The sequence below is a fragment of the Peromyscus maniculatus genome, chromosome 6 (assembly GCF_049852395.1).
Source record: "Peromyscus maniculatus bairdii isolate BWxNUB_F1_BW_parent chromosome 6, HU_Pman_BW_mat_3.1, whole genome shotgun sequence".
NCBI classification, from domain to species: domain Eukaryota; kingdom Metazoa; phylum Chordata; class Mammalia; order Rodentia; family Cricetidae; genus Peromyscus; species Peromyscus maniculatus.
Window position 1 is genome coordinate 127641849 of NC_134857.1, and position 17354 is coordinate 127659202.

Consider the following 17354-nt stretch of genomic DNA (forward strand, 5'->3'; position numbering starts at 1 on the left):
AGTACCTCAATCTTTATTTAAAAAAATCCATTTTAAAGAATCAATAAGTTATAAACATAATAAACTTCATTAATTTTTTTAAAAAATGTGTACAAATATATGATAATACTTGTATTTGATTTGCAAATTTGAAAACAAATTATGAATAACTCAGGAGAAAAATTGGCAACGAATATCATCAGACAATTTTAAAGGGACCACTTGTGTGAACATGAATCACAGTTAGGGTTGTTTATGCAAAGGAGAAATACACATTTAAATGAAGTGAAAGATCCTATCCATCAAATTGCTCCAAAATAACTACTTATGTTAGATGCTGGAGACTAAACACAGCATCAGTAAATTTCATAGTATACAAACACAGGTAGTTAGAACAACTATCTTTGAGAAACATTGTCCCTATCTGCAAAAGTTAAGATATCTTATGGCTTCACAAGTCAATTTTGACTTGTAAAATCCAGGACTTATAAACTGTGGCTTTCAAAACATTTTGACATTCATGCAAAGATAAACAAACAATGTAAAAATGACTCCAAATTGCAAATCAGAACATACTTACAGTTGAGATAAAATTTTACAAGTGAGCTCCTCAGTCTTCTGTATCACACTTGAGAGAATCTTATTATTCTGAGCTGCTCTGATCTATCCTGTCCAGTTCTATTCTACTTCACTCCACTTTACCTCAATCAATCAATCAATTCTACTCTGGTCACAGACCATTCAACTGATGACATGACATGGATGTGTCTCTCAATTTGAAAGTCATCCTGTTATAGACATTCCCACACATATTCACAGTTGTCCACAGTGTTGTTTATTGAAGCTCTGTTGGCAAGGATGAAATATTGTCAACATTCTAAATGTCATCAAGCCAAAGAACCCATAGACAAGTAATTCATATTCATAGACTAGTGCTCCCTGGGACAGTTAAGCCATCCTTATACGTCTGGGACAGATTCTGCCCCATCCTGTTTTGCTAGTGTCCCATCTGGTTACTACAACCTCTACTGGAGTGTGGCAAGGATTGAATGAAAACTTAACAAGCCTATTCATAGGCATGCGAATGACCAAAACAAAAGGAAAAGACTCCATCCACAAATGCTCCTATTGCTTGGCTAGGTGTTAGTTTTCGGCATCATAGCATTAGTGATGTCTAATTTGTTTTTTGGAAGTTTATTGCTGGGACAATCAACAGTGGAATACATGTGGGTTAGGGAAGCTGGAAGATTCAGGTTCCAGGTTGTCCCTTCCTGGATGTTGTTATCCCTTCCTCTGCCCGGCGGTGTCTGTCGTAAGTCCAACAGGACCTCCTCTTGAGCTGCTTTCTCTGCCGGCCACCCATTAAATACTGACTTGCACTGTCCTAGGTGCAGGGTAGGTCAGAGACTATAGGAAGCCCAGGAACATTTGTGTCCAGGGCCAAGTACAGGGAATCACATGAACCTCTTCTTCAACTCCATCCAGGTGCCGGTACAAAGGTTATAATGTCTTTAGTATGAGCCATCAGCCTAATGTGAAGGACAAACATCCTTCAAACAGCAAACAAAAGCCCATACTGACAAATAAAGACAGCGAATGTGGGAGACAGAGTTTGGTGTTGTCTGCTGTCAGGCTTTTTGAGAAAGGAATCCCACAGCCTTGTGGCTAAGGCTGGCTGAATTATATGACCATCCTGTTCACATTTAATTCTTTCACAGCTCAAAAGAAAGCCATGATAATGTTGTCATCCACATCATAGCCTGATCTGATTTGCATTCTAGAACATTTGCCCTTCAGCTCCTGCTCCTGCTGCGGCTTCTAGCCTCCTTCTCTTCACCAGAATGCAGCGTGTTGACGAGGCCACTCCTTGGATGCTGTCTGCTAGCTATTATAAACATCACGTCTTCTAATCGAAGCTGAATCACTACAAATCAAAAGAAGAAAGAAAAGAGCCATCTCCTGCCACTTGTCCTGTCTTCTTCCTGCTCTGTGTCCACTCCCCCATTCAGGTGTTTCTCTTCTGTTCTGATTGCCCTCCACGTGAGCCCCCGTGGCTGGTGGAGGGTCCTTCTGACACACTGCACCTGGAGTACTTAGCTTACCTCCAGGTGATTACCTTTGCTGATTAGTGTTGTCAATTCCTCTTATCCTTTCAGCAAATTTAGTTGGGTCACCTTGAGGGCACTTCAGTTTTAATTTGAATACCTTTTTTGAACTTGCTTGTAGTCACTGACAGCTGTTCTCACTCAGTTTGCTCTGTGAGATAGATATTCTGCAGGTTTGCTCTTCTTGTCTACCTTCTAAGATATATTGAGTTCAAAAGCACTATCATGAAATTGGACTGAGGGTGGCTTCTGGGGTCACTACAGCTCTCCCTCCCCATAAGGACTGCCAGGGAAGTTGTGTCTAAAGAATGAAGCCTTATTCCATTTGAAGAAATTTCTGAAGAAAGGAGAATTTGTGGCCTCCTACAGTACACATTTTGGGGTGAAAGATCCCTGCCAGGTTATTTTTCCTTATATCTAAACTAAATCTAGCTTAACATTCCTTTTAGGACAGGCAAAGAACAAGGTGTTCATTTAATAGTTGAACTAAGATTTCTTTTTGCTCTGACATGCCCCAAGGTATTTTAGGATTGTTGTTGGATATGTCAGAGAGAAAATAGGTTTTATGTTATTTGGTCTGAATTTCCATTAGGTACCTGTTTGTCTGGACAAACAGGCAGGAATGCCCATCTTTAAATAATGAGCTTGGGGTTACCTGGGGAATTACTTACCAATGAATGTTACCTTCAGCATGAGGAAAAATAGCTGATAAAATCATTACCGAGGCTTATAAAACACCCAGGTGGGCAGTATGTGCAGCTTCAGACTGGATAAATCATGTTCCTCTCATCTCTCTGGGTTTTTTGAAAGAGTTAACAAAATACTGAAGTCTTGAGATGTAGCTGGCATTAAATATTTAGGCATTCAAAAGGCTTTTGATCAAGCCCCTAACCAGAAGACATTTAGGATCCATTGCAGCTTTTTGTAGGACCCAAGAGGTGAGAGGTAAAATTTTGTCTTGTAAAACCTTGATGTAAAAAAAAAGGATAACAATGAAAATGAAAGGCAGAAATAAATGATGTTGTTAGCCAGAAAGGAGGTTAATAGGAAAGTGCATTAGGGAATGGTATTGGAACCAGGATTCCTGTATATGTTAACACCAATCAATGTGGAAATGTTTCTGAATAATGAGGTTGCAAAATGTGTTGGTAACAGAGAATTATTTAGGCTAGTCAATGTGGGGTACATTTAAGTGACTCTACAAGGACCCAATAGAAATTAGATAGTTGAATAATCTGATGTCAGATAAAATTGAGTCAAGACAAGACAATGGACTTTATATTATAAGGAATAATTTAAGCTACTGATGCACACTGATAGATTTTGAATTAACCATAACCTTTCAGGAAAAAAGGTCTGACAGTCATTACATACGTCTCAATAAAGAATCTGGTCACAGCTAAGACGCTAGGAAAAGGCTCCGAAGCACAGAACTGTGATTATGAGATGCATATGAGAAGAGATGAGAAAGGCCAGGATTAGAAAGCAAAAGGAAATATGTTAGAAAAGGGTAAAAAAAAAAATGAAACATTAAAATAAAAAGGCCTATACAGTGCTTCTATTCTCTTACTCATATTACTAAATATCCAAGGAAATTAAATAACCTGAAGTTTAAATGAAAATGAGGGGAAATGCTTATGTAATTCATAGTTAACATTAAGAGTTTCCTGCATGGACTGTCATTGAGCTGGATGCCGACTACTGAGCAAGGTATCAGATGGGTTACAGCTTCACAGGGGTAGGCTGAGATTAAAGCTTCTCCATGAGATCCCATTAGAGACGGTGTGCGAATACGTCCTCTGAAGCTCTTTGCATGGCTTCTCTTGTACTGCTTCTGTCTCTCTCATTGGGTTAGAAATTTCTAAGAAGCAGAGATGTTTTTCCTTAAACAAAACCGTCTCCCTTATTGAGTGTCTAGGGACAGCTTTGCTTCTCAGGGAATAAGTATTTACAGATTTAGATGCTTTGTCAGGAAGAGTACAAAGGGTTAAAGAATGGAAAGGGGTGTTTTCTTACTCAAATCAATATGCCCCCACTATAATTGATATCTGCTTAACACACAGCACAGACATTGGGGGGGGGGATTAAAACAGGAAGGAGGGAAGAAAGAGAGGACACGGGTATTTTCTCATTTCTGACAAGACGCAGTTTAAGGTAATATATTAGTTGCACTTTTGCTGCAGTGATAAAGGGCCACTCACACAGAAAAGACTTTATCAAAGCTTAGGACTTCAGAGGTTTAGAGTCTACAAGAATGGAGACCACATGCCAGGTAGCAGGAGGAGCCTAAAACCGGCTGATCACATTTCATCCACACACAGGGAACAGAGAAAGCAACCTTGAAATGGAACAAGGCTATGAATTCTCAAAACACACGCATAATGATATACTTCCTATAGAAAGAATCCATATCTTAAAAGTTCCATAATATCCCCCAAATAGTGCCATCAACTTTGGACCAAGTTTTCAAATATTCAAAACTATGTGAGACATTTTTGTTCAAATCCTAACAAGCTGGAAACATTTATTTTGGCTTAAAGTTCAAGAATACATTCTGGCTGGCAAAGAAGTCAGAGTCATCGCAGCAAAACTGGGACTGATTGGTTACACTGTAACAGACTTTAAAATAGAGCGTTAGGAAATGGGGTTGAGCTTTAGAACCTCAGGTGCTATCCTCTGTGAGCACCCTAAAAATAAAATCTCAAAACCTTGCAAAACTACATTACCAGGTGAGGACCAAGTTTTCAAACACATGAGCATCTGGGGGACATTTCACATTCAAACCACAACATGAAGAGACTGAAACCATTGATCATGCCTGTGTTGTTTTACCAACCACTAAAGAACCAGACTTAATAGCCACTAGGTTCCACCTATTTGGCAAACGAAATGGTGTTTCTATGTGTCTTTCTTGTCTACTCTCTGGAATATACAAGACCAGAAGGAGTTGATTTTCATGCATTCCTTCGGGGTTATCTGCTTTAAAAAACAAAACAAAACAAGAAAAGAAAAGGAAAGAAACCATACACAGGAACATATGTAGTCATCTTAGAACAAATTTTGAAGAATCCAGTTCATTACAATGCCTTAGAAATACATTATTTTTCTTTAAAAAAATGTCATTTCCTTGAGCCTGGTCATTAAATAATATTTATTGAGCACCTTGGACACTTGTGAGAGAAACAACGAACAGATAACTATTTGTCATCTCCAAAAATTTGGGAAATCTTTGGAAATCAAAAAAGTTTAGAGGCAATTAGAATATAGTGTAATAAGCCCTCTAAGGTGATGTCAGAACCCAGAGAAATAGCATGAAGCCCGGGATTCAGGGCAAAGCAAGACTTCCTAGGGAAATCTATATTAACTTGAAAACTACAAGAGTAGAAGAACAAGGGTGGAGTCTGGAAAGTTGGGACCAGGGCCAACATGAGCTGTGAAAGGCCAAACAGCAGCTCCAGCCTGTACAATAAAGACAAGATAAATATTTCACCCAAGACATCTTAGAGTTAATGCTGGTAAGTTTTCATTCAGGGAAATGCCAATGAGCAGTGCAAAAAACAAAGCTGAAAGCAAATGCAAAAGTCGGAGCTGTGGACATTGACTTAATTTTAAGTTTTCCTAGGATTGGATAGTATAGCAACAGTTGCAAGGGATCTGTTGGTGGAGGGTGCTGGAGATGAGGGGCAACTGACCATGGCAGAGATCTGAGACTCATCAAAGAAGAAGAAAGAAATGGAACCTTGGTTAAGAAAAGTCTTAGGCTAGGGTGCTACTCTAAGAAATAGTAAGACTAGCCATGAGAAATTCTGGAGCCCACATTGACTTTGAAGGAGTCCATATTACTCTGCAATAGGCATGTCTTCACGGGTGTATCTGTTAAAGTTCACCAGAGAAACTTAACTGAGGTATATGTGTGGAAATATGTGTAGTTGGTTTTTTTACGCTTTGCTGTTTGGGGGCCTGTCACCTAGCTCCCAAATAAATACATGGATTCTTGTTCTTTCTTATGAATGTCTGGCCTTAGCTTGGCTTATTTCTAGCCAGGTTTTCTTAATTTAAACTATCCCATCTATCTTTCACCTCTGGGTTTTTACCTTTCTCTATTCTATATACCTTTCATTACTCCTTACTCTGTATCTGGCTGTCTAGTAGGGTGGTTGGCCCCTGGTGTCCTCCTCTCCTCCTTTTCTCAATCCTCACTTCTTCTTTCCTCCCTTGAACCTAGATTTCTCCTCCTATTTATTTTTCTGCCTGCCAGCCCCATCTATTTCTCTCTCCTGTCTAGCTTTTGGCCATTCATCTCATTATTAGACTAATTTGGTGCTTTAGACAGACAAAGTGACACAGCTTTACAGAGTTAAAGAAATCCAACATAAAAGAATGCAACACATCTCTGCATCATTAAACAAATATTCCACAACATAAATGTAACAAATCTTTAATATTCCACAACACATATGCCTTTATAATATACACACATACATATTGCATATATATATATATATATATATAGTCACACAGAACATAGCCATATTCTGATAAGATAATGTTACCTAGTAATAAAATCATCTTAATTTGTCTAAACTTGGACTGTATTTGTACAATGATGAAATTGCCCAATCATACACTTCTCAGAATGTATTTATATGACTAAATGACCATAAAAATATAGAAAAAGAAAGGAAATTTCAGGGAATTGGTTCTGACTATTGAAGCTGATGATTCCAGAATCTGTAAGGCTGGTTATAAATCCAAGGAAGAGTTGTAATTTGAATCTAAATGCTATATGATGGAAAAGTTTCCTCTTTTTCCAGGGAGGCCAGATTTTTTCTAGTGATACTCTCACCTGATTGGATGACACCCATCAAAATCATATAGGTTAATCCAAGCTTTACTTGAAGTCTACCAAAGTAGATGTAAACCACTTATTAAAAATATTCACAGAAACATCTAGGTCTTACAGGCTTTTCCAGCCTTTTGACTTTGTGACATGTCAGTATTAGCTGCAAAGTTTACAATGAAGCTACAAAAATTTAAACCACCACCTTGGATCATGTTGGTGCCCAAGGGCCATGCTGCAGCTGGGGCCATACAGATCTGAGTGGCACATACTGCTACCCAGTGCCATGGTGACACCCAGGCCAGGGCTGTAGCTGGGGGTCATGTCTGGGCCCATGGCCCTACTGCAGCCAGGGTCTGTGCTGATGTCCATGGCTCCTGTTGTCATGGAAAGCCATACTGATTACAGGGGTCTAGGCTGCCACCTAGGGCCATGATGATATCCAGATCTAGCTGCTGCTAAGGACCATGTCTGGGTCAGTAGTCCTACCTCAGCCTTGGTCTGTGTTGAAGTTCATGGTCCATATTGCTACCAGAGCCCACACAGAGGCCTGAGGTCTGGGCTGCAACCTGTAGTCTTATTGGAGTCTAAGGGCCATGCTGCAACCAGTGCCCTACAGAACTGGGTGACAGATGCTGTCAAGGTGTCATCTAGTCCCAGGATGTTTTTGAGGGCCATTTCTAGGTCCGTGGCCCTATAGAGGCTATGGTCTGGATTGATGTCTGTGGCTCCTGTTGCCACCAAAGGCTGCATGGATGCCTAGGGTCAGGTCAGTCACCTGAGTCCATGTTGGTGTCTGAGGACAGTACTGCAGCTAGGGCCACACAGATCTGAGTGGCTTGTGTTGCTACCCAATGGTATGGTGATGTACAGGCCAGACTGAGGCTGAGGGCCATGCCTGCGTCAATGGCCCTACTGCAGCCATTGAAGGCCATTTGAATGCCCAAGGGCTGAGGCCATATTGATGTCTGAGGGCCATGCTGCTGCTGGGGCCTTGCCAATCTGAGTGGCCTGCACTACCACCTTGGGCAATGGTGACATCCAGAACCGGCTACCACTGAGGACCATATCTGGGTCCTCAGTCGTACAGCGGCTAGGTTCTGTGTTGAAGTCCAAGGTCCATGTTGCCACCAAAGGTCACACAGAAGCCCAGGATTGGGCCTTAAACCTGGGACCTTGTTGGTGTCCAGGGACCATGCTACCACCAGAGCCACCTGATCTGAATGGGCAGTGCTTCCCACCCAGAGCCAGGATGTTGTCCAGGTCCCGAGATGCTCCCAAAGGCCATGTCTAGGTCTGGGGTTCAGCTGTAGCTGGGGTCTGCTTTTGCCTAAATAGGGAAGAAATTGAGTTAAAATCCATCTTCCTGCTATAGTCTGAATGTGAACTACCCACTATAGACTCCTGGTTTGAACACTTGTTTCCTGGCTGGTGGTGCTATATGACCTTGAGGATTAGAGCTTAGGCCCATTTATGCTTCTTGTCCTCTGTCTGCTTCCTGTTCTGCCAAGATATGAAAAGATGGGGAGTACCTACCAGCCCCATGCTCCTACCACCATGAGCTTCCTGCTGCCATTTTTCAACACATGTACTAGTACCCTGACAAACCATGTACCAAAATAAGTCTTTCCTCCCTTAGGTTCAGTCTTGTTCAAGTACTGATTATAGTGATGACAGAGTAAGTAGTACACTTCCTTATCCCAAATCCCATCTTTTCCCCCACTTCCTTATCTTTGGGGAGCAGTCCAACTCTGAAGTGAAAAACCGACATGAGGTAGCAAACGATGAACATATCTGCCATGAGGCAAAGCACATGCCTCAGCTCACAAGCTTCATGTCTTAGGACAGTAGCAGTAATCCCTAGGGGAGTCCATCCTGGGTCCCATGGGTGAAAGTAAGTAGCCTCAGTGTGGAAAACAGTGGGCAGGAGGGCGGGATGTGGGCTGATCCTAGCACATCTTTGTGAAACCGAAATGAACTCACACATGGAGGCAGCTCTCCTTTGAAAATCTGTCACATTCACAATGAGGGTGATGAAAGCCCCTGTTCCTTGCCTTTTAGGGTGACTTCAATATGGCCAGACTTTGAAACATAATGCGGTACTGAATTTTGTATTGAATGTGGTGGTGCAATATTGAACCATAAAAGAAGGGGCTGGGATGGTGCTTTTCAAATACTTGCTGCTTAGGATCCCTTTGCCCTTTCCCACTTACAAGGTATGATCTTATCTATTGATATTTTCTGTCTGAAAAGACCCTCTCTCTATTCTACCAGGTTGCCCTATTTTTCATTGTGTAATAGGCTGTATTTTGAAAATGAATAGCCCCAAACAACTTGGATATATTGCTATTACTGTGCTTTTCTTTTGAAGAAATTGTCCACTTGGCATTTGCACTTTAATCAGACTCCATGCTGCTCTGATGGCAGCCCTCCTCCTTTGCTAGACCCCCTCACCACTACCACCCAGGCACTGACTCTTTTGTACATTTCAATGACTCCTGTCATTCCTAACACCAAGGGTGCCCCTCCTGACATCCTGAGAGGGTGTGACACAGCTGGAAGCTTTCTTCTGCCCTCTTTCCTTCAAGCCCCATTGCTGCCACTCTGAGCAATCAGCAGATGCACTGTTCGGCTCCCTTTATTCTTCTCATCGCTCCACTCTGCCCACCCTTGCTCTCGATGGCCACTTGAAATCCTCACGCATCACATGTGCTGGTCCTCATGGGCCCTGATTCTAAAGAGAACATGGCCGCAAGAAGCCGTTGGCAGGCCCAAAAAAATCCAGCAAGAGCTCTTTGCCAGTAAAATACTTTAGAGACAGCCTGCTCTGTAAGAACCGACTGTGGAGATGGTGGCATTTTAGCTGCAGCTTGGAGAATTTCTAAATAAGAATGATCAGGAGGCAGAATACAGTCTTACAGATAGAAATATCAGCAAGGAACATGCTGAAACTCAATGTTGCATTAATTTCAAGAGGCACACCTACCATTGAAGTGTTAACATGAACCTCAATGGACAATTTACACACTTTGAGAATTACAATAAACAGACTTATAAAAACATTGAAAAAAAGCAGAGAAGGCAAGGAAGGATCATCAACCAAGGTCATGGACTCCTGTGACAAATGGTTGATGACCTGATACTTAGTCATAGTCTAATACACACTGACCAGATGGGGGAAAAAATCCTTTAACTTCTGTTTCAGTCACAGCTGCATTGTGGTGAACACATATCTAAAGTGACTAGTTTCGGAAGGTTTAGTCCATGGTCACTAAGGATGAGCATCATGGCAGGGTACATGTGGAGGAGGAAGCTATTCACCTTATGGCTGTCAGGAAGCAGAAAGACCTAGGAAAGAACAAAAAGAAGACAAGCCTTTCAAACCATAGCTCCCATGGCCATTTCCTCCAGCTAGTCCTTATCTTCCAGTTTCAACCACCTTCCCAATTAGCATCACTAACTGGAGACTGTCCCTTAACACACGAGCCTGCAGGAGGACCATAGCACTTCTCTGGAGCTCACCCACAACATAGGGATGGAAGGTTCCTTTTCGAAACTTTGCTTTACAGTGGTGAAATTTGTCAAAGCAATTTATATAAAATAATTGCATGACCTCTCATACCCTGTTATCATCATCATGAATTTTTAGAGGTCCTTCCTACTCTGTCTATTTCATGTTTGTTTGTTTTCTTTGTACTTTTTCAGATTTGTATTTGGTGCAGCATGCTGTAAGTGTACAGTGGTCTCTGTGCATTCATAGGCAACACAAGCATTGTGACCCTCCATCTGCATCTAGGGCTTCCTAGCAACATGCAGCCCCTAGCTCATGCTCAAATTGCTTGGGGTTAATGTTTAAAACATTTGAATACAAATACTTCCATTTGGGGGCAAAATGACAAGATCTCTTTGTACAGTTGCATGTCGCAAGTTTACGTATTTAGAAAATGAAGAAAAGCCAGCAGAGTTATTTGAGAATTCAAGAGACACTGAACTTTAAAAATGATGCTTTGAAAATTGTAGAGCACTCTATGGAAGACAGACTGGGAGTGTGATATTGTGATCTCTTGTCTTCTCTGGGTATGTTCAGATACAAGTGGCCATTTCTTATGTTGTCTGCCAGCCCCTCTAATGAGATCTGAATTGGAGGGAATGGGAGCTGTTATGTGCGTCTCTTCCACACAGTGATTGGTCAGGTTAGGTCAGTCAGAGACTTTCCTTAAGTTTTTCCAAATTAGAAATAATACAACAGAGATTTTCCCTGCAGGAAGCCAAACGGGACAGCTTTCAGTGGCCCTTGTTCAGCCCCAAGGGACAAGCTGTTTTGAGTGAATGAACCCAACAGACAATCAAAAGCATAGAGTAGAAACAAAGAGAATCCTGAAGTGCCTTAAATCCCTGAAGCCTCAGAAGCCAGGCTGGTCCCTGATTTCTCCAGGCTTGGCTCTTCTGCCATTTCTTTAATTATATAATACTTTCTGTTAGTACACTTTTGAAAATTACTTTGAAGCAGATTTCTATCACAGTATAGAGAAAAACACAAAACTTTGGACTTCATGGAGGCTAGGAAAAGAAATCTTCATCTGCATTCTGATCTGAGTTGCCCTGAACCTACCCTTCAGGTTTTCTTACTCATGAAAGAGATGCCATCAATATGACCTACCTGCCTACAAGGCCAGGGAGACTCTGCTCTACAATGGTCTGGCCTCCTGCTTGGGTAAACACTGGGCTCTTTGTGGATTCCCCAGAATGTGTCTTTAAGAAGCCTAGCTGAAAGAGACACCAGGAGCAGAGCCATTTGGGGTAACTGGGGAGCAGGTAAGCATGAGGAAGACACTGAAGCAGGGGAGAAATTATCTTTAGCAAGACAAGACTGCTGCTGCCTGCCCCTTTCAGCCCAAGGCACCCAGTAATAGTTCCCCAAGTTTCCTATTTCCTGCCTGTTCAGTTCTGTAATCACATGTGCGGGGAGATTGGAAGTACTGTGCTTGTCAAAGAAGAAGTGTTGTTTCTAAGTGGAGCAGTTGGTGTACTGCTTTGTCTTCAAGTCAAGTGAAGGCATCCACCAGAATAGAAATGAGACAGTGTGGAGACTTAGCATGGCCAGTGAGACAGGGAGGGCCTTTGTTTCACCATCTGATCATGGTATTTTGATTCAGGCCACACTTTCACACTGGAGCTGTGAGCAAGCAACAGAGTTCAAGTAAAAATTAATTACCTGTATAAACATATTTGTAGAACTGCCACCCTCAAAACACAACACTCTCCACAGCTAAATAGGCCTATCATGATCCTTAGAACAATGAACTCTCTCAAAATGTCACCAAGCAAAAAGCATTCATTGCTTTGTCTATGGAATTGTAAAACTCTTCCATAAGAACACAACAGGAACATAGGCCCTTCAATATCACCTTCTGATGTCTGCCCTCTATTGCTACTGTTGCCATTTCATTGCTTATATTTGATATTACAGAGTTTTCTCAGTACTTTACATGAAGCCAGGTTGCTGTGTTTTTCCTCAGAAAGTTTTTAGCATGTCTTTTTATGTTGACCCTTCAGAATAAAGAAATGTTCTGAGCCAGCTGTAAAACACTTAACATTATCCTCATTTTTAAGGGTGTGAATGATAATAAATATAACTAATCTTATGACATTTATCTATGTTACTTTGATACGTCATACTTTTTAAGTCTCCATATCCTCATGTAAAATGAAATAGATATTTCAGCATCATTTTATAGAAAACAGTCATTTTCCCTGTAGTTATGTCTTATTCAGGGTAAATATTTATGTGTACACATTTCCTAGTAAGCCAACTCTACTAAAAATAGATTTATAAATGTCAGAACAAACAATTCCTTATATGTGTCACTTAATAGATTTTTATTTTTCTATTTCAATTTTTCCCAGATCCACTCAATTTTTTTAGATAATTAGATTTTAAGCATTATCCCTGAGCTTTTCAAGCTATATTGATCTAAATATGATTCATGTTGTCAATTGGGTTTTCTAAAACTTATCAGCCTGTACTCACACAAACCCAAGATGCGTGTCATTTCCTAGCTTGCTGCCCCTTTGCCCTGAATAATGTATAGTAAATCTGTAAGTACAGTAGCTTATGTCAAGGTGAATTATTGAGCTGAACGTTTAATATATGATCTGTAGAAAACAGTATATTTTCACCAAAGGCAAGCCATGAATCTCTATTGGGGAATGCACGTTCACTCTTTACATGTTTCTTTCATGTGTTGTGTTCTCAGCATGTATCAATACTTGTGGACAGCCTTAAATTTTCTGTGCATAAATGTGTTCCAGAATATATTGAGGTCTTCCATGCTTCTACAAGAACCTGGAACATGCTGGTTTATAAATGTATGAGACCATTAGTGGAATGCTCTGATGTTTACAACACACTTGTCTTAAAACAGCTTTACTTATCATGCCAACAATATGCTAGCTCATTTCTAAGCTAAAATGAGAGAGAAGCATGGAAGGAAATAAAATGAGAGCATCTCTTCAGTCATCATGGCATCATATGTATGCATATATATGTATATATTATTTCAATGTAATATATGTAGATAAACATGCACTGCGTGCGTGCGCGCGCGCGCACACACACACACACACACACACACACACACATATGCATACATGCACACACCTTCCAGATCTTACTTCCTTTCACAGATATAATCTCTTTTTGTGTTTTGATGTACTTCCTTCCAAAATATGTCTATCTATTTAAATAGGCATATCACTAACCCCAAATACATTTTTGTTTTCTTTGTTTTGACAGTCCATGAATTTATACCCAGACATATTTATGCTTTATATATCTTCTTGATTTTTTCTGGAATGTTTTTCACCATAATATGCACTAGGCTTTACTGTCTTATCCTGTTTCTGTTTAATCCAAAGTCTACCTTTTTGTGGTTTCCCAGCTCCTGTTAAGAAGGAGACCATGCTACACAAATTTTGCTTCCACCCCTTAACCACAACTTGTGTTATCAGTTCTTTTTACCTTATAGGTAACATTACATGCACAAAGCTTTTGTTTCTATACACTGATGTGCAAGATCTGGCCATTTAGGGGTCTGGTTTATTTATCATTCTGTTTCTAATCTCTGAAACAGGCACCTAATAGAAGCATATATTTGTTATGTTAATGAATTGTGAAATCCAAGCCAGATTCCCTGGCTTCCATCCCATCCAGCTCCAACATTCACTGGTAGTGTGATCCTGGCAGCTTATTTAGCTTCACAGTTCTTCAGTTTCCTCTTCAGTAAATATGATATATACCTATCATTTGAGTTGTAATTGATACATTCTATACCTCTAAAGTATATGGATCAGTGCCAACCATGTGGACCTCTCTGACTGTTTTGGCTTATAAATGTAGTGGTCACATCAGTGTAATTATAGGATGGAACTACTTCCTTAATCAACAAAATCTTAGATTCCCTTTGACCTCCATCACATATAGGCCTACCCTAGTTTTTGTTGATATACTTGTTTAATATTGGAATAATTTATCTCAGTGGATATAACCATTTCCATTTTGTTGGGGGAAAGCATTCTGGACAATTCTGTGCTATCAAGAGAAAATTAAAAGGCAAGTGAACATCAATGTATATACTTCCACTCATGCACACACAGTGTCAGGCTGGTTCCTATGTCTTCCATGAATCTCTTGGTCGTAGAACGTAATTACTCCAACATTTGAATATTGCTACCAAAAAATGTTGTCACTACATTCTTACCACAAGCAATGGAAAATATTGATTTCCAATATTATTATAAGAATTAAATAATTATTGATCTGTTGGGCATCAAGTAAAGTGTCTAAATGTGCATTTTATTAAAAGCTATTCATGTTAGCCAACTTTTGTGTTATTACTAAATTTCTGTATTCTCACACTTCTTTTTGTAAGATTACTTGTGATATACATACAATAAATAAACCCCAATTTGTTCTGTTTTGTAGATTGAGGAAATGTTTCCTGCTGTAGAATTTCTCTCTCTGTTTTCTCATCTCCTATACTTTCCTTCCTGTTGTTTATTGCTTTCATGTTCAGTTGTTGAAACAGTATAAAGTATCATCAAGTTTGTCCTTGATGCTTTCTAGAGCTAGTCTTCTATTTCTTCAACTCTTTTCATTGTTTTGTTTAAATGAACCATTAATCTGTAGTCCTTTGGTAGGTGTGTTTGGAGGTGTTCATACATATGCATGGGTGTATGCTCATATATGGTATGTATATGTATCTACCTAACTTAATTTTCTCTTGGAGAAACAGGCTAACTGTACAACAGTAACATACTGACAAATTTCTTTTCTAATAATGTTGACATCTTTCAATACCAAGCATCATATACACATAAACCTGCATTAAGGCTCTTGATTTTTATAAAGGGATTTGTGCATATATAAATATTATATTATTTTAATTACAATATTTTCATAAAATAAAATGGGAGTTTTGTTGTTTACATTTTGAAAGTTGTCACCTACTAAGATAAATTTCAGAGATTCTTGATGTCAAAATTAATTTACATAGTATTGCTGTCTACATTTTTCTAAAAATCTTTAATATCAGCTTTATTTAGTATTTGATCATTAGTACTATATGGATAATTGATATTAATTTAACTGTTTTGTAATAATGAATGTATTTATCAGGCAATCTCAAGTACTCCTCAACAAGAACCTCAGGTCAACAACTTTCTTCAAGATCAGTGTTTCTCAGTTTTAGCGTCATTTAATGTCTGGAAGACATTCCGTGAGATGCAGTGCGAGGTGTATCTAATAGATGCAAATCGCCCCTGTCTTCCCCTCCATCTCTCCCATTTCTCTTTTTCCATTCTCTTCCCTTTTCTTTTCTCTGCTCTCATAGCTCCTGCCCTTACTTCCCTTGCCTCTTCTTTTTCTTTCATATTCTCTTCTTGTTCTCCTCTCCCCTCTCCTGTGGACTCTTCTTCCTCTCCCTTCCTCCTTTGTCTCATCTCTCATTCTTCATTTCCTCCTCCTACTTCTTTCTCTTTAAGACATTTTTCTCCTGGTTGAGGAACACTGTTCTGAGTTGTTATTTTTCTAGATAAGATGATATTTTTAATCTAATACTAAAATACAGTGCTTACTCAAAAATGCATCAGAAAAGGCAAACATTTTTCCATCTTTACTTTTCTACAACTAAACAAACAGAGCAGAGGTCAAAAGAAAATGAGATGAATTAATAAGGTATCATTGGTACCACAGGATTCTGAAAGGGCACATGGCATTACCTTTCTTCTCAGGTGCTCCTTCTCAGTGTGACAGTTTAATTTTCTCTCCTGGAACTTCAGCCTACTTTCTTCTCTCTGTCTCAGCATCCTAGGGCTATCCCAGCTTTGGTTGATGCTGTGAGGACAAACGTGAGTTCTTCACAAACTAAAAATTCACATGCAATTGCATGATTGGTAGTATTTAACTCAACCAAGCAACTAAAAGAAAGAAAGAAAACTAGCCATGAAAGTATGGTACTGCTATACCAACAAGCTAAATATATGAGATGGACTTTCTACTGGATGAAAGGTAGAGGCCTGGAGGATCACAGGGATTTTGTAAGTATAGGCTGAAAGGGGAGTAAAAATTTGCTGTTTGTCACTTAAAGAGATGTTCACATCCTTAGCTATGAGGGAGCTACAAATCAAAATGACTCTGAGATTCCATCTTACACCTGTCAGAATGGTTAAGATAAAAAAACACAAGAGACAGCTCATGCTGGAGAGGATGTGGAACAAGGAGAACACTCCTCCATTGATGGTGGGAGCACAAACTTATACAGTCACTTTGGAAATCAATATGTCAGTTTCTCAGAAAATTGGGAATCAATCTACCCCAAGACCCAGTGGGGCATATACCCAAAGGATGCTCAATCATACAAGGACACTCATTCAACTATGTTCATAGCAGCTTTCTTCATAACAGTCAGAACCTAGAAATGACCTAGATGTCCCTCAATTGAAGAATGGATAAAGAAAATGTGGTACATTTAAACAAAAGAGTTACTCACTGGTTAAAAAAAAATGACATCAGGAAATTTGAAGGCAAATGTCTGGAAATAGAAAAAAAAATCAACCTGAGTGAGGCAACCTGGATCTAGAAAGACAAATACAGTGTGTATTCACTTATAAGTTGATATTAGCTGTCAAGTAAAAGATAGCTGTGCTACAATCCACAGACACAGGGAGACTAGGTAACAAGTAGTGCCCAAAGTGGGACACATAGCTCTTTCTGGGAAGAGGAAATTGAAGAAATCTTGTGGGCAGACGTGTGCCTGGTGGGGATGGGAACATGAGGACTGAGTTAGGGGATGAATGGAGGGGGACAGTATTAAAAGAGATGGCTGTAAATGGCAGGCATTTGGGGGTCATATAGAAACCTGGTGCAAGGG

At 39.8% G+C, this 17354-nt stretch overlaps 1 long non-coding RNA gene across 1 annotated transcript; it reads right to left on the reverse strand.

Annotated features, from left to right (window-relative positions):
• Nucleotides 1–10097: 10097 nt before the first annotated feature.
• On the reverse strand, nucleotides 10098–10641 carry LOC143273781 (uncharacterized). Its single transcript, XR_013051959.1, has 2 exons — nucleotides 10547–10641; nucleotides 10098–10272 (listed from the first exon to the last, which is right to left on the reverse strand). It is a non-coding gene; the product is annotated as an uncharacterized LOC143273781 (long non-coding RNA).
• Nucleotides 10642–17354: the final 6713 nt, after the last annotated feature.